A 25,638-nucleotide genomic window follows, 5' to 3' on the forward strand; every position below is an offset into this window, starting at 1 on the left:
AATATACGCTTCATTATCTAATACTTTTTGTATTATTATTATCAGTAAGCTCGAGAGTTTTTTTAGAGAAAAAAAATTCGAAAATTTCATTAAAGCGAAAAAATAAATAAATTATTATGTTGTTCTTGTATGAAAATTATCTAATTTTGGAAATATAAATATTTATCGACCTTCTAGTTTTAATTACCTACATTACATCTTTTTGATTTGAAAAGCTTTTCATTTTCTGCTCGTTTATTTTCCTACTGTTAAAATTTAGCCTTATTGAAAAATTACTACCTATTTCAGAATACGCAAATCCAAATTTTGTGAACTATTGCCAGAACGTTGTGTCGAGGCTAAACATAATTCTTACGTGAGTATATTTCTGATAACTGTGAGCAATGTTATGACTTCAGAGTTGCACATTATGTTTACTAATGGCACATGATTTTGTAAGTGATACGAATAAATTATGCATGTTCATAAATCCGTTTGAATCTGCACAGTGAAATTTTGGCTTTCTATTTCTTAGTTAGAAGAGAATGAAATCAGCGACATCTTTAAAAATTTGACAAAAACAGGGAGGCTGGACATCCGAAGACAGTTAGGACATCAGATTAAAGATATGGTTGTAAACTGTACCTATTTTGGAAATCATAATCTCACTACAGATTACTGCATCCAGTGAGTATTTGTATTTGATTCTTTAAAACCACATCTTTAATACTTCATATAATAATAATTATATTACTTTTAAATATTTTATGCTCTGTTAATAAGACTTCTGTCGTTTCCTGAGAATTATTTTACAATTATATTACTACGTGTTAAAAATAATTTTCTACAATTATTTGTAAATACTTGACTTCAACACCACCATTCCAGTCAGTTATTTGTTCGTGTTTAATTGGAAAAATGCTGAATAAGTCCCATTTCTTAAATAATTCCTACCTTGATAGAAATAAATAATTTAAATGTTGAAATGTCACGACATGCAGATAAAGCCATCGTTAAAATTAAAAATTAATAAATAGGCTTCTTGAAATATAGCACGCGATAGACTGCAGCGCCACCATTGATTTTTACTCTTTTGCGTGTTCATTCGTTTTTAACTATTCTTAAATATCCAAAAATTGTCAATATTTTATACTGTGTATTTTTAGAAAAGTTAGTAATATCAATTAATAATTCATTCGGAATCAGAATGATGATGCACTGACAACAAAACGAATCGGAAATGTGAGACGTCACTTCCGATATCAGAGAAAAGAATGCAAAACGACTCTAAAATACAGTAAATGGCATTCAAGAGCATATTTTATTTATTTTTTATTGTAATAGAATTTGCAACATGAAATTCTGAACCATTCCACGAGGGGGGGGGGGGTTATAATTTTTCCACCAATATAGATCGCAAAGGTTTCGTGAAAGACAATATTACGAATCTGTGCTGCGACCCTTCTTGTATTCACAAAAAAATTCACGTTTGTAACTATATTCTTCTCCTTTACTCTCTTTTGTTGCTCGAGCTTCAGAAATTTGTGTATTTGATCAATTATCGACTTTCGTCAAGATATTTTCCATTCTTCTTTCAGAAATTTCAAATATTTTTTCGATCCGAAGTTCGGTAACTGTTACACTCTAGATCCAATTGACGAACAGGAAGAAATCATTGATGCTCATGAACCAGACTTGTGGCACGAAATTAATGGTAAGAAATTATTTTCAGAATAAATTAAGGTAATTTAACAATGTACTCTTTGTAGTTAGAAAGAGGAAAGGAAATATTGGAATTCCCCAATGAGAATTACTACTAAATTTCAAAAATAAAATTTAAAAGTACTCACATTCTTCAGTTAACATCTCTACTTGTTTTCCGAACAGGCTTCTGTGATTATTAACAAGGATCCAATTAAAACTTTACTTAAAGTGTGCTGTGGCATTCTAACGCCACAGCACACTTTAAGTTCTCTTGCTTTGACGCAAAAACAAACTATGCAAGATTATTTTTTGAGAACTGTACTGTAATATTAATCCTATGGCTACGGCTACTCTTGTAACGGGTTTGTGCGTTGGATTCTTGAGGATGACTGGAGGCGAATTTTTCTAATGGTCAAGATCTACGGTATATAAGAGAAAGCTACCTGTTTTAAAAATTAGGGCGAGTGGCGTTTGAATTGCATTTTGAAAGCTTCACACTTTAAATGTAATTGAAAATCAATGATGTTGTCGTTCTTTATTGGGACTTACATAGAAAATGCCTCTTTGGAATGATTAAATATTATTGTTTTCGGTGCTATTAGTAGTCTCAGGCACCCAGATGCTACTGGATATACATCTCCGGAAATAATAAGAATTATTATTCCACTATTATAATTATATAGTACTACTAGTAGTAGCACAGTTGGTTGAATTGCCTCTGGAATTCTCCCCACCCGGGTGAAAATGACTTCAGTTCGAGTCCCATCGTTGACGGAAGGAACTTTTATCCGCCTTTTTCACAACGTGACTGAATTAGCCGGTCTCAGGAGAGGGTAGAATGCTTTTTCTCCCGGAAACTCGGGTGTTTCGTCCAACAAAACAGAAAATCTGCTACAGAACACACGCAATTTAGTGACGGTATACATGGAATAATATGGCTTTAGTCACTGATACTCCAAAACCCCGCAACAACACCATAGTAATAGTAGTAGTAGTAGTCGTAGTGGCACATGATGCAAGGAAATAAGCTTATTCAGCATGAGTTAAAAAAAACTACCTACCTTATCTGTCCATCTCTCCTGATCACTTGCCTAATTCTTCCTTAAATTTATTCATACCACTCACTTTCCTAACACCAGCTGGTAGTTTGTTCCAAGCATCAATTTCTCTCTAGTTGAAAGCAAATTTTTAAATCTTCTGTGGTAACAGTACCGCTTTGTATTGTTGACTAATCTGTTTCCTCTTCTCGGCACCCGTTCCAACAGATCCACGTCTTTCGTAAAATGAGGCTTCCAGAATTATGATGTACGCAATACTCAAGATGTGACTCAACATTTCCTTATACATTAGCATTAGCATTAGCATTAGTAGAGGCATACGATGCAAGAAAGCAAGCTTATTCAGCATCAGCCAAAAAAAAAAAAAAAAACCCACTCCCATTTCACCCCTCCGTTCGTTCGAAATACCTGTCCAGTTGAGCTTTAAATTTGTTTAGGCTATCAACTTCAACAACAAGTGATGGAAGTCGGTTCCACCAACCAACCACCCGCTGGCCAAAGGCAAATTTCCGCACATCTATCCGACATCCGTCCTTCCTCAATTTGAATTTATGCCCTCTGAGGTGATTATTCTGAGAAAGATGAAGAATCCCATTGGCATTGAGCATGCTCAAACCATTCAAGGCCTTATACACCTCTATCAGATCACCTCGCCGGTGCCTAGTCTCCAGACTCTGTAATTTGCAAAACTTAAGCCTTTCTTCGTAAGAGCAACCCTTTGTTCCATTTACTAATCTTGTTGCCCTTCTCTGTACCCGTTCCAGCAGCTCTACATCCTTCTTGAAATGAGGCCTCCAGACCTGTATACAGTACTCAAGATGTGGCCTAACCATTGCCTTATACAAGGGAATAATCACCTCCTTATCCCTGCTAGAAAAATTCCTGTATATCATTGACAAGACACCATGAGCTACTCTTGCAGCTCGTCTGCACTGCTCAGAGAACTTCATATCTCCCTGCACAATTACCCCCAGGTCCTTTTCATTCTCCACCACTGTCAGTGCAGTACCGCAGAGTTGATACGTTGCTCTGGGGTTACTGTTTCCCATATGTAGTACTTTACATTTGTCAATGTTAAACTTCATTTGCCACCTCTCAGCCCATCTGTTCAACCTTTCCAGATCCTGTTGCAGCAGCATAGCGTCAGTAGTGTCCTTAACGACCCTGCCAACCTTTGTATCATCTGCAAACTTGGACATTAAACTTGATATCCCATCATCAATATCATTCATAAACACCGAAAACAACAACGGACCCAACACGGAACCTTGAGGAACTCCACTAATAACATTAGTCCACGTTGAGCAGTGTCCATTGATTACCACTCTCTGTCTTCTGCCACTCAACCATCCCCTTATCCATAGTAGCGATTTGCCTCCAATGCCACACTGCTCCAATTTGTGCAGCAGTCTTCCATGTGCAACAGTATCAAAAGCCTTTCTAAGATCCAAATATATAATATCAAAGTTATTCCCTGCATCCAGTTCTTTTGTGACTACATCATAGTATCCAATCAAATTGGTCAGGCAAGACCTGCCCTTAACAAAACCATGCTGCGTCTGAGCTATAACTGAATTCTTGTCTAGATGATCCTGCAGTGCTTCTTTAACCAGTGCCTCCATTAATTTACCTGGAACAGAAGTTAAACTAACAGGTCTATAATTACTTGTGTCAGCCTTTGATCCATCTTTGTGAATTGGGGTTACATTTGCACATCTCCAGTCTATGGGTACCTCCCCTGAGTCCAAAGAAGCTCTCATAATTATGGCTAGGGGTTTGCATACTTCCTTTGCTGCCTCCTTTAATATAACTGGATAGATCCCATCCACCCCAGGTGCCTTTTTTATGTTTATCCTCAACAATCTCTCCTCCACTTTCCTCTCAGTTATTACAAAATCATCCAGCTCACTGCCAATGTTTACTTTACCTACATCATTCTCCTTCCTGAATAACTCCTCATGCGTGAATGTAGATGCAAAATACTCGTTTAGATTGTTAGCCACCTGAGCAGGATCCTCAACTGTTGAACCATCAATATCCAGTGGACCAATCTGATTCATCCCTTTCCTTCTCGAGTTCAAGTATGTAAAGAACTCTTTTCTGTTTTTCTTTGCATCCTTTGCCAAGGATTTTTCGTAGTCTGCCTTTGCCTGCCTAATCTCCTTTGTGACTTGGTTACAGACCAACTTATATCTATCATAGGCTTCCATGTCACCCATTAATTTATATGTATCCCATGCATTTTTCTTCTCTGCCACATGTCTCATTAGTTCATCTGACAACCATTTAGGCCTAAACCTTGAACAATATTTCTTAGTTGGTATGTAAAGCCTGGTAGCCTCCAAGATTAGTTCCTTGAATGCTTCCCATTTTGAGTTTGCTGTTGGTAACATCATCAGTTGGTCCCACTGTACAGAATTTAAATACTGTCTCAGACCATCATAGTCGCCTTTACGAAAACAAAAACCCTTCCCTTTACCTCTGATGGTAGTTACCTCCTTGAGTAAATCCCACTTCAACACACTGTGATCACTGCCACCTAGTGGTTCATTTATCTGCAGGTTCTTAATGCACGAAGAGTCACTACTGATAATCAGATCAAGAGTATTGCTCCCTCTTGTTGCCTCACGAACATGCTGATGTAGAAAACAATCATCCAATAAATCCACAAAAGCCTTGCTAGTGTGCGAGTGACCAACCCACAAATTCCAGTCAATATCTGGGAAATTAAAATCCCCCATTATAAGACTCTCTGATTTACTGGCCCACTCTATTTCCCTGTACAATATCTTATTATACTCATCAGAGTCATTAGGCCTATAGCACACTCCTACTCTCAATTTTGATTTCCCTATGCTTATGTCACACCAAACTGATTCGGCACTGCCCTGTCCATCGATGTCAACTGGCTTCACTTCCTTGGACTTTATGTGTTTCTTAATTAATAGCATAACCCCTCCTCCCCTCCTGTCCTGTCTATCCTTTCTATACACATTGTATTCCCCAAATTCCAGTTCCGCATTACTTATATCTGTGTGACACCACGTCTCTGATATCCCAACAATATCTGCCTTTGATGTTTTGAGCAATACCTCAAATTCATCAATGGGATGAATTTGAGCAATACCTCAAATACAATGGGATTTCACTTGCTTTTCCCTGCTGGCAGAGTTTCTGCATATCATTGACAGAAGTCCATGAACTCCATGTTATAGCAGCCTGTTTGCAATGCTCAGAGAACTTCATGTCGGATGGTATAATTACTCCTAGGTAATTGTACCATCTCGTTTATCAATGTTAAACCACAATTGCCACTTTTCAGCCCAAATTCCTAATTTATCTAGGTCTTATTGAGTAGTATGCCTTAATTCCTGTCATAACCACCCTGTCATGCGGAAATCTACTAATAACATTTATGCATGAAGAACAGTGTCCATTAATAACCATCATCTGCCTTCTGACGCTGAATCATCCCTTTATCCATTTGTCCCTAATGCCACATTGCTCCAATTTGTACTGCAGTCTTTCTTGTAGAACGATATCAAAAGTTTTACTGAAATCAAAATATATTATGTTAGAATTATTATTTGCATCCAGTTGCTTTGTTACTTCATCATAGTAGCTAATAATATTTGTGTAGTTCTGCAGTCTTCCGTCTTCCTCCACTACCCATTCGATGAGCAGTCGTACCTTCCCGCAGCCCTGTTCCCACCATCTGTGCGCTGGGGCATTGTCACGGCCACATGTTCCACTACAGGATGAAGCGTCCATGTAGACGCTCGAAGGCCAATAATCCGCCCTCTGTCGAAGTCGCTGAGTTGCTGATTTTCAGTGCCGGCAACGTGACGTCTCGGGATTCTTTACAATATCCTTGAATTCTGAAGTTGGTTCCTGCGAAAAAGTAGCCCCAGTTAACTGCGTCCCACACGAGTTTCTTTGACCTCCACGATCTCTACGATCGTTTTCATATCAGCCGAAGTTTCCGCCCCGATTGGTCCTATATTTTAATCATTTGTTTATCTCACCGCAAGCCTCCAGCCTGCTCATTTGCATGCAGTTCCGATACTTCGGAATGCTCCAATTTTAATGCCACAGAGTGTAAAGCTGGATAGATCCCATCAACCCCAGGTGCCTTATTTACTTCTAAGTTCAACAATTTCTCTTCCACTTTCTTCTCAGTTATCACAAAATCATTTTGCTCCCACTTCTAATTTAGTGTACTTCTGGTGTTCCCATTACTGAAAATTCCTCCACACCTGAATTTAGATGCAGAACATTGAATTAGTTAGTCAGCAACCTGAATAGGATCATCAATAGTTATGCAACTGATATCTAGTGGGCCAATGTTGTCCGTCCCTTTCCTTCTAGTCTTAACATAAGCAAAGAATTCTTTGCTACTTTTCTTTATATTTTGAGCCAAACACCTCTCATAATCTGCCTTATCTTGTCTAACCCCACCCCCCTTTGTGACCTGATTACAGACTATTTTGTACTTGCTGTAGGATGCCATACCTCTTTCTAATTTATAATCATCCCAAGTATTTTTCTTCTCTGCCACTACTCTCATCAGTTCATCTCGCATTCATTTAGGTCTGAACCTTGAACAATATTTCTTATTTGACCTAAAAGGTTTAGCAGCTTTAGTCCCTGAATGCCTCCCATTTAGATTTCCAGTGGTTATATCTTCACACACATCTCGCATCAATATATTATGATCATTCCTACCTAATGGTTCCTTTAACTTTATATTCTTAATGAAGAATGCGTCACTGCTGATTATCTTATCCAAAGGTATTGCTTTCTCTTATTTCTAACGTGTTGGTGTAGAAATCAGTCATCTAATAAATCCAAGAAATTCTTGCTACAGTATAAGTGACCAACCCGCAAACTGCAGCCTATCTGGAAATTTACAGTCCCCGTTATAAGACATTCCGATCTACTGCCCTGCTCTACCTACCTGTGTAGTTGTTCATACTCGTCACAATCAATTGGGTAGCAACATGGTGAAGCTGATAATGAGACTTAGGTCTAAGCGCTAATGTTCACGATCCCCGTATTGTCATCTTTCTCACTGTTTAAAAGGATTGATACATTGATCACTACCAAACTTTACATATTGGAAGACTAAAGGTCCGTATCAAATCCGAAATATCAACAATAACTGTTCAAACACCATTTCAAGTCTCATCAATCATGGTGGAAAGAGTAAAATTGGGAAAGAGAACAGTTTCAACATTTAGTACAATGTCTATTATACATGTAATTACGTTATTAATAATAATAATTGAAATATAACTCATTATGTTTATATTATTTTAATTATATTAACAATTATAATTAATAAGTAAGTGAAAGAGAACATTTTGGGTTCAGGTACAGAAAAATGCAAAAAGACACAAAAGGGACATTCTTATCGAGAGTTCTGTAACTTAAGTTTAGAAACGAGACATTTATAGAGTGGTGACCTAATGAATCAAAATCTCATCTATAGCGGTATGTACGCTACATTGTGAATCAAGGAAGGATACATTCATTTTCCTATTCCCTCATTTAAGATAAAACATCACAGCAATTCAATGTTTACAATTCATTGTAAACATCAAAAATATACAATGTTTTTGTTTATTTTTGTCAGGAGGGCTATCGAGTAGCTCGTTGAGCTCAAACGATCCACGATTCTAATGACGAACCATATCGCGGTTGGCTTGAAGCTGTTTATATCCGCAATGCTAAACGCAATATGAACAGAAAAAATGAGGCGGATGGGTGTTGGAATACAATTTATTCCTGAGTCCGTGGTGGTATAAAGAAATGGCATAGGTCATGGCTAACCTACATATTTTCACCATGGCTATCCGTGATTAAAAATGAAAAGTAATTAGATAATACTAACGTCTAATGGCCTTAAGTTACCTTGTCCACCCTTGTCGGATGTGCCCAAATTTGCCTTTAGGCAGGGAGGTGGTTGATCGTTGGAACAAATTCCCAACTGGGATTGTAAAGGTGGGTAGTTTTAAAAAATTCAGAGAAGAACTAGATAAATTGTTAGAGGGGACGAGCAAGCGAGATGAGAAGTGTTGACTGTTTTATTTATTATTTTTTTAAATAATAATAATAATAATATTCATTCGATCTTTTTTCTAATTTCAGAATTGTTTCTGGTATTAAATGCAGAAGAGAAAGCACACTGGGAGTTAGAAAGAGAATCAGAAATAATCATTATACTCCACAATCACGAGTTCTTGCCTGACATATTTTCGGATGGGCTTCTGCTACGCCCTGGGAAGTCTTATCACCTTGCAATAAAACAGGTAACGGTTATAAAGCTGAAATATGTCAAACTGATTTGGACGATACCTTCCTTTTTATCATTCCTGGGTTGTTGAAGAGAAGAGCATTTTCTATTTTTGAGATTCAATATACAAATTTTCTTTCATTTTCAGGTCTGCTGTTTAAAACAAAGTTGTACCATACCGATTAATCTCTTTGCGTCGATGTGGTAATGTAGTTGTCCTTTCAACTCTCCAGTTGAAACCGAGAAGTTAAAGGGGGACATCGCCTAACATTTTTAGTTTAACCATTTATCAAGATCTACAACCAAATTTGAATAGCTTCAAAGAAAAAAATCCATCACAGACACTGGCTAACTCGGCCACTACAGTACCGCAGTTTTATATTGTGCGCAGACTGTGCACGACACAACAGGAATTGCAACCGCTCCCTCGAAGGAACTGATCCCTGGAACAATGGCACAAATAATATTAATAATAAGAGGAAGAAAGTAACAGCAGATAATGACACGTTTCAACTGGACATCCGGTGATCATGGTGGCGTAATTCATATGCTCTATAATATTATGCTTGTGTAACTTTTTTCCCCCTTACTTTTTTTGTTACAGATAAATTGACTGAGATCTGCATCCAGGTTCTGGACTGAATGCTGACCCCTACATCTCTGAAGATGTAAAATCTCTGAAGGAGATGTAGGGGTCATCTACGACGAGCCTATGCAGTTGCTGTGGTAGAATTAATGTGTTATTTTGGGTTCGAACCCAAAGGTCGCGGGTTCGGATCCCGCCTCGGGCTTGGATCAGAGTAAATGCAAAAACTTTGGGAGGTGCATTATGGCCACAGAAGCCGATGGGCCAACAACTAACAAAAAAAATAAATAAATAAAATAAAAAATAAATATATATATATAATTTAGACAAATTATGTCATATGTAATTAATTTGTTAATATTTATATATTTATACAATACTAATATTTATATAGTGTACGAATACATAGTGCATTTAATGTTATTGAATTATTTTAGAGTTATTTATTAATTTACTAATACTGATTTTAATTATAGCTCAATGGTTACAGTGTCTTTTTTTAATTTAAATTAATGCCATTTTAATGAATTAATAGATCAATTATAGAATCTATCTAACTGCACCCAATGTTAGTTTTCTCAGGACTTTACCGTGACTTTATTTTGTTTCCCAGGTGACTGTGGAATTACTGCCTGCACCATATCGTACAAACTGCACAAATTTTGATAATTTACCATGGATGCTTGATAATAATAAACGATTGATAACTAGGGTAAGGTTCTCTCATTCATCTTATTGTTTTAAAACAGTTAAGTTATTCTGTAGAGTTTTTCTAAACGAAAATACATATCATTTATGTTCCGTGTGAAAAAGGCTATAGCATTCAAAACTGACTTATGGGAATTCCACATTTTTCTCGTAGCAATCTGACAAACTACACGATACCCACCGAAGTAAAATATTTACTTCGAAAAAGACAGATAAAAGAACTTCAGTAATGCACTTAATTTAAATTACTGTTTTTAGAAGAATTGCTCTTTGTTAATATTAGTATTAGTAGTGGCAAGTAATGCATAAAAGCGCAAGCTTTAACACTTCTTACATCACTTGTTTCTTGAATTTATTCAATTTACCCACTTTCACAACAGTAGATATAAATTTGTTCCATCAGTCAATCACCCTCAGGCTGAAGGCAACCTTTCGCAGATCTATCCTGCAACCATCCTTTTTTCAATTTGAATTTGTCCCCTCATGTGTGTGTAGTCTCAGCAAAAGGAAGAATCCCATCAGCATTGAGCTCGCTCAACCCATCAAGCCTTAAACACCGCAATCAGATCACCTTGCAGGCGCTGCAATTTGCAGGACTGAAGAATTTATTGGTAAGGACATCCTCATGTCCGAGTAAAAGGAAGAATCTCATCAGCATTGAGCTCGTTCAACCATTCAAAGCCTCAAACGCCTCAATCAGATCGCCTTGCAGGTGTCTCCTGGCGCTGCAATTTGCAGGACTGAAGAATTTCTTGGTAAGATTATCTTTTTGTTCCCCTCACTAATCTTTGCCCTTCTATGCACCGTTTCATCAGATCTACATTCTTCCTAAAATAAAGTCTCCAGACTCAAGGCAGTATTCAAGATGCAGCCTAACCATTATCTTGTACAGATGCTGGCAAAGTATCTGTACCTCTTTGACAAAACTCCACGAATTTTGTCTTTATAAATCAGGTGAGTATGCAGCATCTGGACATTCAGACTAAAAAAATAATAAAAAGCAAAATATGGTGCAATGCATTCATCGTTTTCAGTGGACCGAATTTATATAATCTCAATATTCCAGAGTATGAATACGAGGGATTTGTTTATTTGTTACGAGGGATTGGTTCGTTTGTTTTGAATTTATACGCAAGCCAGTAAAGCCAAGAAACATCAATATATCCTGCCTGTAGATTGCATACAATGAAAGGTCCAAATTTACAGTAGAAAAAAAAACAAATCCTACTTAACCTGAAACCGACTAACTGGGCCACTTTGTCAAACACCTATAAAATTTTCTTTCCGCGCTGATTAAAAGTATTTTTAATTTCTACCGGCGATAAAAAAATGAATCCAGATCTAAGGTTTATATGTAAGGTACTTTTGCAGACCTTATGTAAAGGAGTAGCAGTCACAACACTATCATGCACCTCGTCGGTAGCACAGTTGGTAGAATCGTCGTCCTCCCCACACCGCTTAAATAAGACCTGAGTTCGAGTCCCTTCGATAACAAGAGGAATTTTTATGATACCTTTTTCACAATTACTGAGTTAGTCGGTCTCAGGCGAGGACAGCATGGTTTTTTTTCTCCCAGAAACTCTGGTTTTTCATCCAGCAAACAGAAAATCGACTCTACGGGATACATGTAATTTACAGAAAGTATAGATGGAGCGATATGGCCATAGTCGGTGATGCTCGTAAACAACGTACAACAATTATCCATAGGCTAGCATTGGATAGTACTGTATTTCGAAACAACTAGTTTTTATTCATCCACTACGATAGGGGTCCTTTAGTAAAGCACTCTCCCTACAATATTTGTACAATTAACACTGCATAAAAAAGTGCTTAATTGGTATTCTTCTTGTACCTTCAATGTGCAAATATACTCATTAATAAATTTATTAAATTCGTAATTAGAAAATTATTTAGCGCCCTATTTATAAAATGGTAGGGATTTCGCTTATGTTCTTTTAAAAAAATCATCTGTTCTTATCATTAGATGTGTACGGTCCTGTGCTCGCGGTACCACCAATGGAACCGGTGCCAATATGTCGTGCCTCGAGTGGCTGTGTTCTTTGAGGATCTCTTCTGGGATGAAAAGAACCTCACAAAGAGTAAGAAGTTAATATCTCTAGAAATCCATAATTATATTAAACCCCCTCTACAAATTCGTTTATTAACTCAATGTTTTAATACAACGTTCAACTAACAAACGAATTTTTCTACTCAGAGATGGAAGAATGTGCTTTGACAGTAATGGAAGAAACTGAAGATATTTGTCGTTCTGTCTGCAGCTTGCCCTGCAAGTAAGATTTTTTTTTATATTCTTCGCTATAGCTATCGGATCAATGTGTTCTCTTATTTGCTGTTTTGGTATACATAATTTCATTTATTATATCGGAATATTTTAAATATCCCCAGCGATCAGACTTTTGATGTGGAAGCGATTGCATACGACATGCCCACCCATAGAACGGTGAGTGGAAATCATTTTGTTATTTTTCTATTTGAACAAAAGGTTTTATAACTGATGTGGGCTAATTCTTAAATGGGTTAATACATGGTCAAAACAATTAGTCGGATATCTACACAATCGTCTGGAAAATTGTTAACCACTGTCCAAAAAAACCATGTGGTTGCTGGGTTCTGTACGCCACTAAAGTCGTTTTCCGTGTAGATGCCGTCTACAATATAACATAAACTGCTCCTACAAACTTGCGGTACTTCTCTTTTGACTAGTCATGTTCCAATAAAGCCCTAGATTACAGACCACGAAACGTTTAAAAGAGAGAGAGAGAGCTCACTTCCTGCTTCTCAAGAGGGGGAGCACGTCAGCAGTACATCTCATCCTAAATTAAGAAGTCCTGGAGAATTTCCTCGAAATGCAAGAATCACTTTAACATGGAAGGAAAGCTATTTGAAAGAGGGACTAGCATATCTTTTGATCCCCAAGATGCCACCACAGAAACATCAACTCGGTCTATTGTAACCCGAAAACCCTGACTACTTTTGGATGATATAATAATTACTAAGCTGCAGCTCAGTGACGTGATAAATGGCGTGCCCAACAAGGCTACAACTGGGCCTGGCGGCTTTCTACTGTTTATGGTCAAGGTGTGCTCTCTTCGTGCATTGTGGACTCCTCCTTAACATCTTCCGGAAGATTCTAAAGACAGGTGCCGTACCTGAACTCTGGAAATCTTATTACGTCAAACCAGTCCCTAAAATTGAAAACACCAAGACTCATAAAGACTTCCGTCCAATTTTCATTGGATGTACTTTATTAAAATATTTTGAAAAACTTATACATCCAGTAACTATCCAACACTATTTTTCTCATCGATCACCTCTCCCTCCACACAATCCTACACCAGAGGTCCTCGATCTCATATCTCCTCGATACTCTCTTCTGAGTACAAAATGTCCCGAACGACAGAGCTCAACTGGACATTATCTTTTTCGATTTTAAATCTGATTATAATACTGCGTACATTCGTACTATTCGTTACATCCTAAAAGAATATTTCAAGGCATCAAACCAAATATTCAGCATCCTGGAGTCTTTACTACACTGATCTTAGCCAAAAGACCGAGAGTCTTTACTGTAGCGTAGACGGTTAATCATAGCAAATGAATCACATCAGAAAACAATCTATGCAACGAGGGGGGTGCAATCCTACTTGAATCTTTCCTTGCAACAAACCCAAATTTTAGTTCCTTCGTTGGCGCTCTAAAATTCTTTATTATTTCAAAAGACCCCAAACAGATTCAAGAAATTAATAATGAAACTCCCATGCAAATTCTACAGTTAATAGACTACTTACAACTAGTTGGACTCCAACTAAATGTCAAGTTAGCCCACATGACAATCACGGAGAGGACGTTCAAGAATGACATCCGAGTTATGGTTAATGTTGAGACATTCCAAAGTTTCATCACATACTGACCCATATTGGACACGTGTTATTGTTCGGGCGGCTCCGAGAACATTAGTTCAAATCCGCCTCGTATTACTGTAGGTTTTAAGACTCTATAAACTAGGCCAGACTTGGAGTAGTGTGATGTTTGTGTATTTTATGTATATTTGTGTTGTTGTGATGTGCTGACCTCTTGGCTACCTGAAAGCAGCCTTCTTGACTGCTTCCAGATAGCCAAGAGGTCCACACCACGGGAAGTGGGCCAGTTGGAGAAGATGGAACGCCTTAGGTCTGTTTACGAGACAACGTGAAAAAAAAAAAACACCCACAAAAAAAAATAAAATAATAAAATAAAAATAAACCACAAAAAAGACCTCTGGGGGTCGGTCCACTCCAGAGTTTAAAAATAATAAATAAATAATAAAAATAAAATAAAATTAAGTAAATTAATAATAATAAGTCTCACCAGCTGTAATCACAAACACCACGTTAATCCCAGTTAATTATCCGAAGTTAAACCAGTTCTTAACTGTAGAACTTCTTCTTAGATCAAATACTTCTTAGATCAAATGCAGCTTTAGCAAAGGCTTGTAACAGTTGAAGTTTATCTCGTTCCATCAAAAGATGAAACTGCTGTCCGGGAATCACATTCACCACGAGATCATTAATTACTGATTGCGCACTATCATAAATATTACATTCACACGAAATGTGAAACCAATTTTCCTTCACTCCACAAAAACACAATTCAGTATTTGTTAATCCTAGAACAAATCGTTTCTCATTCAATGAGCCATGGCCGGTTGTTATATATAGCAACTCCAATCCAGGCGTAAACCAATCAGCTATAACTTTTATCTAGGAGAAACGTCACCTCAGGAAGAAATAACTTTGTCCCCCTTCCCGCAGTTCCAGTGTCCCATCTTGTTTGCCATAGGTGATCTCCTTTATAAACCGCTTCTTTTCCCTTTTAATATCCGCCTGAGTATCAATTGTAATGTTATGAAACGTAGTGGAAATCTTCTTAATCCAATAACATAGTCATCGGTATATCAGGAAGAAGTCCAAAGGAACAGCCCCGGCCAACACTGCTGCTGTACATACGGTCCTACACACTCTCAACATGCTGAGAAGCATTGATCTTTTTATAGAGTTGAGTTTTGCTTGGAACCTCACCAACACAGCACGATGAAACCAAGCGCCTACTGCATATGTTGTCATGGGGAGAAATACTGCCTTATGATATTTAGTTTCAGATGTCATTGGTAGCTAAATACCATTTAACTTTATTCGTGGAGGTAGACCAGGGTCCAATTTTCTTTTAAAAAGCATCATTTTAGTTTTATACAGATTAATAGTTAACTTGTAGTTTTGTGCCCAGAGATGCAAATCGGTCAATACAATATCAGCATTATGTTCAAGACTACTCCTCGAACTCCCAGGCACTATAATTGTTAAATCATTGTCCTACAGTTGGAAAAAGAGCGAGCTAATCAATTTTGCGAGACAAGGTTCCATATGAAAGGACCTAAGACTGAACCTTGGGTACAACCACGATAAACCTGCTTTTTAATATAAAAAGTTTTAGATTTAACAATTACATATCTGAAAACAATTTATATAATTCTTGAGAACATCCAGCTATCCTCAACTGAGCAAGAGCAGCCTCCCACCATACTGAATTAAAGGCATCCTGAAAATCCACAAAAATAGACAATTCATACTTTGAAGCAGAACTCTCGATGTGCGCTCAAAAGTCCACTAAAGCATCCTCTGCTGACTTTCCAGATGTTAACCCATATTGTTTTTTTGAATTCATTCCACGCTGTTTTATTAACTGCGTAATGCGCAGAACCATCAACCTTTCCCGTAATTTGCCAAGGTTAGCTAGAAGGGCTATTGGCCGATAGGATCCAGGATCTGAGAGGGGCTTACCAGGCTTTTTGATTCGCTTCAATAAAGCTACCTTCCAATCTGGTGGAAAATATCCTTCTTCAAGACATTTGTTATATAGTAGTAGTAACAACTGCGGAAACAATTAATAAAACCGTGCTATAAATTCATTCTCTATCAAATCATATCCTGGACATTTTTTAAAATTTAATTTTCCAATTACACATGCTGATTCATTGCCACACCATCAAACTGATTCGTCAGTACCTCTGAAATCTGGTCCTCCCCACCTGCCTCTCAGTATAACAAATTTCTGCCGCTGGAATATTGGATTCTACGGTGGCTCATTTGGCTGGGGGTGAGGTTGCCCGTTCACCATCTCGAAATCTATTCTTGTAGTCAACCTCTGTAAGCTCACTGTTCTCAAAATAAATATGTCCACACTCACTAAACTGCTGACCCGCCAGATTGATGGCCCCATCGATGGAAGATATCTCACTACCAAAAGCAAGAAATAGAAACCACCAGGGCCAGCACCCCACACTTAGACTGAAGCTCACTAACCTGGACTCCTTAAAAGGAATGTTCCTATATGACATGATCCAACATTTCAACATCTTCTCTATACAAATAAGTTCGGAGAAATAAAACATACAGAAGCCAAATTGTGGAAAAAATCATCAGCACTACTATAAAATCTGAGCTTTATTTAAGTCAAAGTTTCTTTGAAGATTTCCAATGTGTACTGATTGGAACTTAGCTTTAACACAGAAACATGTTTTTCAAGTTTAATTCACTCCTTAATTGTTTTGACCTTAACTGTTTGACCGTTTATACAGCTCATTAAGGAATAGAGAATTAAAAGAATCCAAGATCCCACTTTTTAAGTCGGTCTCTGACGACCGACAGAAATATTTCTAATCTTTATGATATGGAGTTTGCAGAACCATAATGATTACAAATCTTTGTTAGCAGTACCATAAAGATTACTAATTTTTATGGTTGCTGCTAACTTTCCTCCTGGACACTTAATTTACTGCAGACTCTACTTTTCTGTCTAGCCAATCAGCAGCACTCACTTGAGACATTGGAAAAATAGGACGTGGGAAGATATTAGGTAAATATATTATTTGTTTATTCCATCGGTAATATAAAAGTGTGAAATATAAATGACTGTAAAGTATTTTATATAGAAAATAGAATATTTAAAATAATAAACTGAAGCAAACCGAGGGCATCTGAAAACGTTTCAGCCATAATTGTCGTGTTTGCCAAAACTGTTCTATGTTGGTTGCAAATGCTCATTTTGGAATATTGTGAGAGCAGCTGTCAAATATTACTTAGTTTTGCCTTAACTATTAATAAATATCTTTTGTTTATATTTCTATTTGTGTCATTAATGTAACATACCATCACGAAAAAGGGTTGGAAAATATGAAATTCCTAGGTGATGTTCTTTCTTTGAACACCAGTGTATGTTCAATCCCAAATGCTTTGTAATCACTACAATCAAGTGTGATGAAGATTATGTCTGATAATAGTGATGGCATCAAGGATAGCCACTCTGATGTAGTGGAGGCTGATTTGTATGCTAGTGTTCGAGGTACAGAGTTAGACCAAGCAGGTTTCTGTCGATCTCTAGTGAGATTTCTTCAGGATTGATTTGAAATACACCTCTTTGAGAGGAACAGACCACTGATGGCCAGCATAAAGAACAATTTTTTGATCCCTACAAGTGGGTTGATTTGTTAAAGTCACAAACACCATAATATGGATTTCCATACAGTTGAATGATCGATTTCCTGAGCTCCATGTGTATTCTATGCGGGTAGGGGATGGGTTCTTTGTCGTATTGTGGAGATGGGTTCTTTTCCGACTGGTGGTGAAAGTTTTTGTGATTGCCAATGTTTATGTACATGGCAGGCCAAACAGTTCCAGTTCCAATCGTTCATGCCCACCTGAGTAGCACTGTTGGTAGAATCCTTGTCCTCCACACACCGGGTGGAAATGGCTTGAGTTCGAGTCCCGTCAATATTCATGGTTTTCTTCCTGGAAACTCGGGTTTTTCGTCCAGCACACAGAAAATCGACCACAGAACATACGCAATTTACAGAAAGTATACAGGGAGCAATATGATCTTAGTCGTTGATGCTCCCTAACCCTTACTACTAAATCATATACCACTCATTCATTATCTTTTTCCAACTGGATGTTAATCCCGTTGCTGGTTTTGTCCCACAGTATCCTATGATCATACCTCTCTTGGGGTTGCTTATCTTTCTCACAGTGCATCTTTATTAATTCCATCGAGGGGCCCTACAACTCGTCATACATATAAGCCTGTCGTACCAGGTGAGCAGCAAGAATTTCTCTTCCTACTGAAGTGGAGCTAATTTCTAAAAAAAGTTCATAAAAATGTTTGACTGGTGTATATGATAACTGTTTCATCCGAATAATTATCATGATTTACCTAATATGAATAACTTTGAAAATATTTAAACTTTGTATATTTAAGATTTTAATTATAATTATTAATTTTAAATAATAATAATAAGAAGAAGAATCTTGTAATTAATTTTTATATAAGGTATTATACAAACCATGAAACTATATTTAAGATCGAAGATTTTAAATACAGACACCCAAGGGCGCCCCGCAAATGCTCGATCGGATTTAAATCAGTGTTCATGTAGGCCATGGCAGTCATTGGATAGCTTCAGTATCAAGATATTCCTCCACCACTTCAGTTCTATGTGCACTGGCGTTCAGGTGCAGGAAAAGGAAACCTGGGCCAACCGCACCCACCCGTAAAATGTCGCACATAGGGTTCGAGGATCTGTTCTCGGTACCTCTGCGCAGTTACAGTACCCCTATCAAAAACACGACGAGGAGTGCGGGCGTTAATCATTCCGCCTCACACGAGAACACCGCCTCCACAGTAAGTGCCTCTTTCTCTGAAGTTGGAAGATGGTAGATCAAATAACGTCTAGAATCTGTTTGTTGGCAAAAACGGGACTCGTCAGAGAACAGAAATGTACGCCAGTTTTCAAGACTCCAAGTCACATGTTCATGGCACCAATTTCGACGAGCTCTGCGGTCGTTTGGGGTTAATGGGAAACAAAACCACTGACTTCCTTGCATAAAGTCCACTTGAAGTAAGACTTGACACAGTCCGGTTGAAAATGTTTTCACCTGTGGCCGCAGCAACCACAAGGGACAGTTAACGACAGGACATCGTAGGGTTCTGTATTGCTGTTAGAGCCGGGCAGCGGTCTGTTCTGGTTGGCGTAGCCCTCGGGCGACCATGGTCAGCTCTTTTTGTAATGGTTCCTGTCTTCTGAATCTGCTTCCATAGTTCCGAGACCACACTGGGTGACATTAGCCAACATGCCACTTCCGCCTGCGGCCCAGGCTTCAAGTCGTCCAACGGCCCTCCATCTCGAAGAATCATATTAACGACAATGACCTGCCATCCTGAGTTTTTTGGATTGCCACACTGAGCAAGCTGAAAAACTGGAATGAAGTGATGTAGTGGCGACCCGTTTTTATAGGTATGAATTATTTGCATAATGTGCGACAATGTAAGGTGGTAGATCGATTTCTGTTGGATACCCGGAATTTGCATGCTAGGATGCCTATTATATCAAATATTCACGTTTGAAGGCACGGTTTACAATAAAATATTCATGAAAAACATTTTGTTCCGTTGATGTTGTTGAACAGTGTATTTTTCTAAGTTTAATACAAATATTTTAAGCCTGTCTTTTGAATTACTCATTTCAAAAAGTAGTCGAACACACGTCTTCACTAAACACCTTTTTAATTATCGCAATATAAAATGGTGAGAGGTTATACTCGTACGAGTACTGTACTTCAAGGAAAAATGTACTTTCTTTCTCTCTCTCTCACCACTTGGCTGGAAAAATTCGTCCATAGCACGAATTTTGCCAGCCATTCTGAAAAATTTCGATACCACTCAAAGTGTATTTTTTCCTGGGTGTAATATAATAATAATCTGTTTCAAGGTTGTCTCCTGAATGTCTAGTCTGCCAACCTTGAAACAGATTATTATACAATAATCATAGCATTATGTTGAAGTATATAAATGATTATTAATGTCACTTAACCATAGAAATTTCTTCCCTTCTTGTTTCTCTTATTATAATTTTTCCTTATGCTATTAGGAGGAACTTAATGGAAGTGAAGATTCGCTTTGAAACTATGGATCACAAGATATATCGCCACGAACCCGAGTATCGAGTAGGTCTCGTTTCAATTAAATGGTCCATCTAAATAATACATTTTCTATTGAATTTTTGTGTCTTAATTATACACTTTAAATCTGCAATTCGCTTTACATGAATATAGATAGTAATTATTAAATATTAATTATTTATATTTAATATGTATGTTCGCGATGTTAAGAGATGTTTATCCAAGGGGTTAATGGGATATAAGTCTGGTTGTTTCGCATTTATTCTAGGAATAACTGAGAGAGAGATTTGTGCTAATAATTCCTTGCTTTACATTGCAGACTCTCGAGGTATTTAGCAGTTTAGGAGGATACAGTGGAATCTGGCTTGGATTTTCGCTTCTGACCATTTATGAGTTCCTAGACATCGTTGCATTAGCTTTTGGTTTTGTCCTGCGTAGGCAGGGAAACAGAGTTGGACCTAAGATTAAAAAGATGAAGCACATGACCTATAAACGGAAATTTTCTGGATTCGATTTCTACAGATGAGTTAAGGAAACTGAACTGTATCTCCTGTTCCATAAGTTTAAGTTTCTAATCAATAGTATTCGAATGTACGTGCTGCCATCTATTGGCTATAAGCCCAACAAAAATATATTTGTTCTTAATAAAATAAAAACTATAAAATAATGACGAATGTTTAAAAAAGTATATTCAACAACATTATTACCACATAAAAATTTACAAATTATCTGATTTCTTGAGGAAATCGCTTATAATTTAAACTAATTTTCGGAATTAATAAGAAAAGTCATAGAAAAGTTACTATATGCAGGTTTAGATAGTCACTACGCGGCTGCGCGTAGTGGCTCCATCTATGTGATGATATAAGAAGTAGCCACTGCATATAAGAATAAAATTAGCTAATTAAATTAAAATAGGATATTGCTTTGTTAGCTTTTTTGTTACCTTTTTCTATTATTTTCTTATTTATTTTAATATATATTTCAGTAATTTTTATTTCTCTATTTAATTTTCGGATTTATTTGATCATAAGAATAAAATTATATTTATTTATTTAATTATGAATAACATAATTTGATTTTAAAAAATGTCCTCAGGCCAAATACATTTTATAACTTATTTCAGTGTTATTCTAATTTAATTATCTTTATTCGATTGTTTAGGCTTGTATTTTCCTATTTTTTAAAGGTCAGCATAAAATTAAACACTGTACAGTTATTTTAATTGTACTTTCTTACAGTGATCCATAGATGGAGCCACAATAACTCATTATTCAACCTTTTTTATACTCATTCGTCTAATTTTAATTATCCAAATAATAATTACAAATGTGATTCTAAATGTTTTAATCACCTTTCTAGTATAGCAATAAATAAAAATAACACTGAATTATTTTAAATGTCTCAAAAATTTGTTATTCACTTTGAGAGCATGCCCCTAATTTTCTGGAAGCAATGTACCTACACTGTCCTCTCCTTTCTTTTATGAAAAATTATCTACCCTAATCTAAATTACCCTAAATCTAAACTATCCTCATTGTTCAATCCATTATTGGACGTTTTACTAAAAGGATTTCGCCCAAGGGGGACTTGTGACCACCAATCCCTGAAGATCTTTAGCAGTTTGCATCTTTTGCCACTGTGGGCAAAATGGGTGTTGTTGATGTTGTTCACAGACGCCTTCATTCTGTGATGTACAAATAAGAAATAAATATATAATATCTGAATCCTAACAACAAGATATTTCATCTAATTGAAGTGTGCAACTCTGCCCCTATATGGCAGTACAAGAGATCTATCACAAAACTATACATCGCTTCTAGTGCAGTGCTGGAAGCCTGCTTCTTGAGGGCATTGATACTTTGAGAAAGAAAGAAGCTGCATGGTGACAGATCAAGAGAATACTGTAGCTGCGGTAGCCTGGAATGTTTTTAGGATTCAAAATTTCCATAACAGACGTCACGCAGTGCAGGGAGCATTAACTTGATGCAAAATCCAGTCCAGGTCTTTTCAAGTCAAACGCACAGAACCATTTTCTGTATCCATTCAAGGGCTTCTGGGTAGAAAGTTTGGTTGACAGTTTTGCTTTGGTCGCTGATCAAAAACAAATGAACGCCTATTTTTCCAATGGGTATGGAGAAGGCGATGATTTTAACCACTGTACCTTCCAGATGACAGGAAGGCACAGTACACTTAAAGAACAGAATTAATGGGACACTTGGTTCCTGGGCAACACGACTCTCGCTAGTGGACGAACTCACCGCTTGGCAGGTATATAGGTACACTGAATCCACGTAGACGGTAATTCGATGCCAGTATGGATAAACGTCCTGAGCTGCCCCACTTACGCCCCGTGGACGCAGACCATGAACCCAGTAGCTTATATATACTCTGGCAGATCCTGCCACCTAATTTCCTGAGATTTCAGTGGCTAGCACCTTAAAAATAAAAAAAAAATGTACATATACATACATACACACGTATATTCTTCGTTAGATTGAGTGGGGTTTGCGCTGGGGTTTGAAAAGCCGAAAGTTGGGCGTAGCATTTTTTAAAAGTATTTAAGTTTCAATGTGTGGGGCTTTCGCTTGTATGCAGGTAGCGTGGGGGCAGGGAGACTGAAGGCTGGGGGGAGAAAGATAGAAGTATGGGGCCAATAGGGAAGGCGGCCCCAGTTTTGTCAGTGGGACATGCCCTTGCCCCACCAGAAGGAGGAAAAGGGGGACGGGAGCGAAAAACAATCCACTCCCCCCGCCAGGGAGTAGGAGTGAAAGATGAACCGCTTAGAGGAGCGGCTCAGATCGCAATGGTGCGTGTTTGCGGTTAAACTGCTGTTTCATCAGGAAGGTTGTAGTCTTTCCTGGGACATCGTCCGGTCCTTAGTTACAAGTTTCTTGTCTGGTAATTGTCCTTCCTGGTATAGGATCCTGTCCACAGCTTCTAAGTCCAGTCAGTTTGGTGTCACATACAGTTTCTGTTTGTTCCATCCCGATAGATGGTCATTTGCATCTTCCTCCTGGAAAGATGTCCTGCGCATAGCGACTGAAGGCCACACACTCCTCCTGTGTGTCTAGGAGGTGGTTTTCTTGATTGTGTTATCTAATTTCTATGATGAGACTACATTTGAGATCGTAATTTCGCACTCATGCATGACGTGGTGCCATGTTTCCGGTTTTCCACAAAGGCAGTGTGCTTCTTCGATGATGCCCAGGGCGCTCAGTTTCGCCCTGAAGGGCCCGTGGCGGGTGAGGAGGAATGTGGTATTAAGGCCAGGATAGTACCATTTGGGACCCTTGGGATATAGTTTGGTAACTTGCGGAATGAATTTTTTTGTAATCGCTCTTTGTCCGTATCCGTCCATCTTCTCTGCCATATTTATGTTAGGTGGTCCACTATTCTTTGCTTCTCACTTCGTCGGTTATTTGTGACCTCGATGGTGAGGCCATTATAGGTAGTTGGGGTTCCTTTTGCTAGCAGATACATTACCAGCAGAGGGTTACCTCCAGATCCAGTGTAGGGTCCCTGCCAGGACTTGCAGGGCACTTGTGCTCACTGCATTGCACGCTCTGGTTATTGTCAGCAGTATATTGCGTTCTATCGTTTCCAATATTCTTCTGTTCACCGCTGTTCCCGCTTTTGTATACCGTATGGGGGATCCGCATGTTATGGTTGGAATGAAGATAGCCTTATAGTACAAGAACAGGTTTTTCCTGTTTGAACCCCAATCCCTGCGTGTGACTCTGTGGACAAGTGCTGTATATTTCCGCAGTTTTTCTTTCAGATAGATTAGATGCGATTTGAAGGACAAGTTCTGGTCGATGATTATGCCCAGATATTTGATGTGGTCTGACAGTCTAATTGTTTGTCCTGCTAGTTTGATTTGTGGAGGTCGTCTGAGGTTTAGCCTCCCTATCAATATCACTGAGTCCGTTTTTCTGGTGAGATTTTTAAAGCATAGAGATTTGCCCAACCGTGTAGAGTTTCAAGGGCTTGTTTTGCTTGTGCTTCGAGTCCCGATCTCGAGTCTGCCTGGATCGTCAGCACGAGGTCGTCTGCGAAGGCCTGCGCCTCCACCTCTCCCAGGTCCATGTTGAGGAAGTCATGAAATACCATGTTCCGCAGGAGCGGCCCCAGGACTGATTCCTGGGAGCAGCCCCTGCGTACCGGCCAGGTCAGTTTCTTGTAGGGTTTTGTTACTTGGGCTTTCCTGTCTGTGAGGTAGGTTTTAACGCTGTTGTAGAAGTTTATTGGTATGCCGGCTGCCCTGAGTCTGGCCAGGACGCTCGGCCACCAGAGGGTGTCGAACGGTTTATGGTTTCCGTGTAATGGTTTCTGGTTTGTCTATATTGTAGTCTCAGATCCGTTATTTCTGCCTGGGGTCTTGTTCTCTGGGCCCTTTGATATTGCTTTCACTTTTGTTGGACCTGCTTCCTGAGCCTGTTCAGCTCTGGGGTCCACCATGGCATGGCTTCTATATTTGGCGTCTTTCTTTTCATGGCCACTTCAGTTGCATTTGTGATAATGCGGGTTATCTCCTGCTGTAGCTGGTTGTGGTCTCCTCTCCCGCCACCTCCTTCCCGTCTGGCCAGGTCCTCCACATATTGTTTTCCTTGGGTCGAGAGACATTGCTGATAGACTTCCCAGTTTGCTTTCCCTGTTGCAAATCTGTTTAGCATCTGTTTGATGGCAGGTGTTCTAGCTTGGTTCCTTTTAATGTAGTAGGTGATGGTCCGGCGATCAGATGTAGTCCATGCATTTCGTACAGTCCATTGCGTGACATTTGTGTCTGTTTCTGGAGGTTAGGGTGATATCGATCGTCGCTTCCCATTGCAGGTTACAGTATGTTGGGAGGCAGAATGGCTGATTTTTCACTGTGAAGATTCATTTGGCTAGAAAGTCTTCCAACTCTTGTCCGTTTGAGGTTCTTCGACGATCCGGTGTGTTACTGTACCAGACGGGTGAACGGCAGTTTACATCCGCTCGGACCAGGACTTTCTGTCTTGCCAGGGTCTCCTGTACTGTTTGCAGTTATGATGTGGCAAAGTCGATTTTTACCCCAGGCCTTCAGTATAATGCTATCGTGTAAAAGCTTCCTTTGGAGCATATGATGTGGGCACAGGCTGCCCAGGATGTGCAGAGCTGTGGTATTTTTTTCACCGTTATTTCCGTGTTCCTTACTACTATGGCCGCCCAGGGGGTATCTTCATCACTTTGTATACGATTTTAAAGCTGTGGGGGTAGCCTCTCACCCGCTTCTGGTGGCTGTATGGTTCAAGGGCTATAATCACATCGGCGTTG

Source organism: Mastigoproctus giganteus, chromosome 8, assembly GCF_048544385.1.
Source record: "Mastigoproctus giganteus isolate SK-2022 chromosome 8, ASM4854438v1, whole genome shotgun sequence".
Lineage (NCBI taxonomy): Eukaryota > Metazoa > Arthropoda > Arachnida > Uropygi > Thelyphonidae > Mastigoproctus > Mastigoproctus giganteus.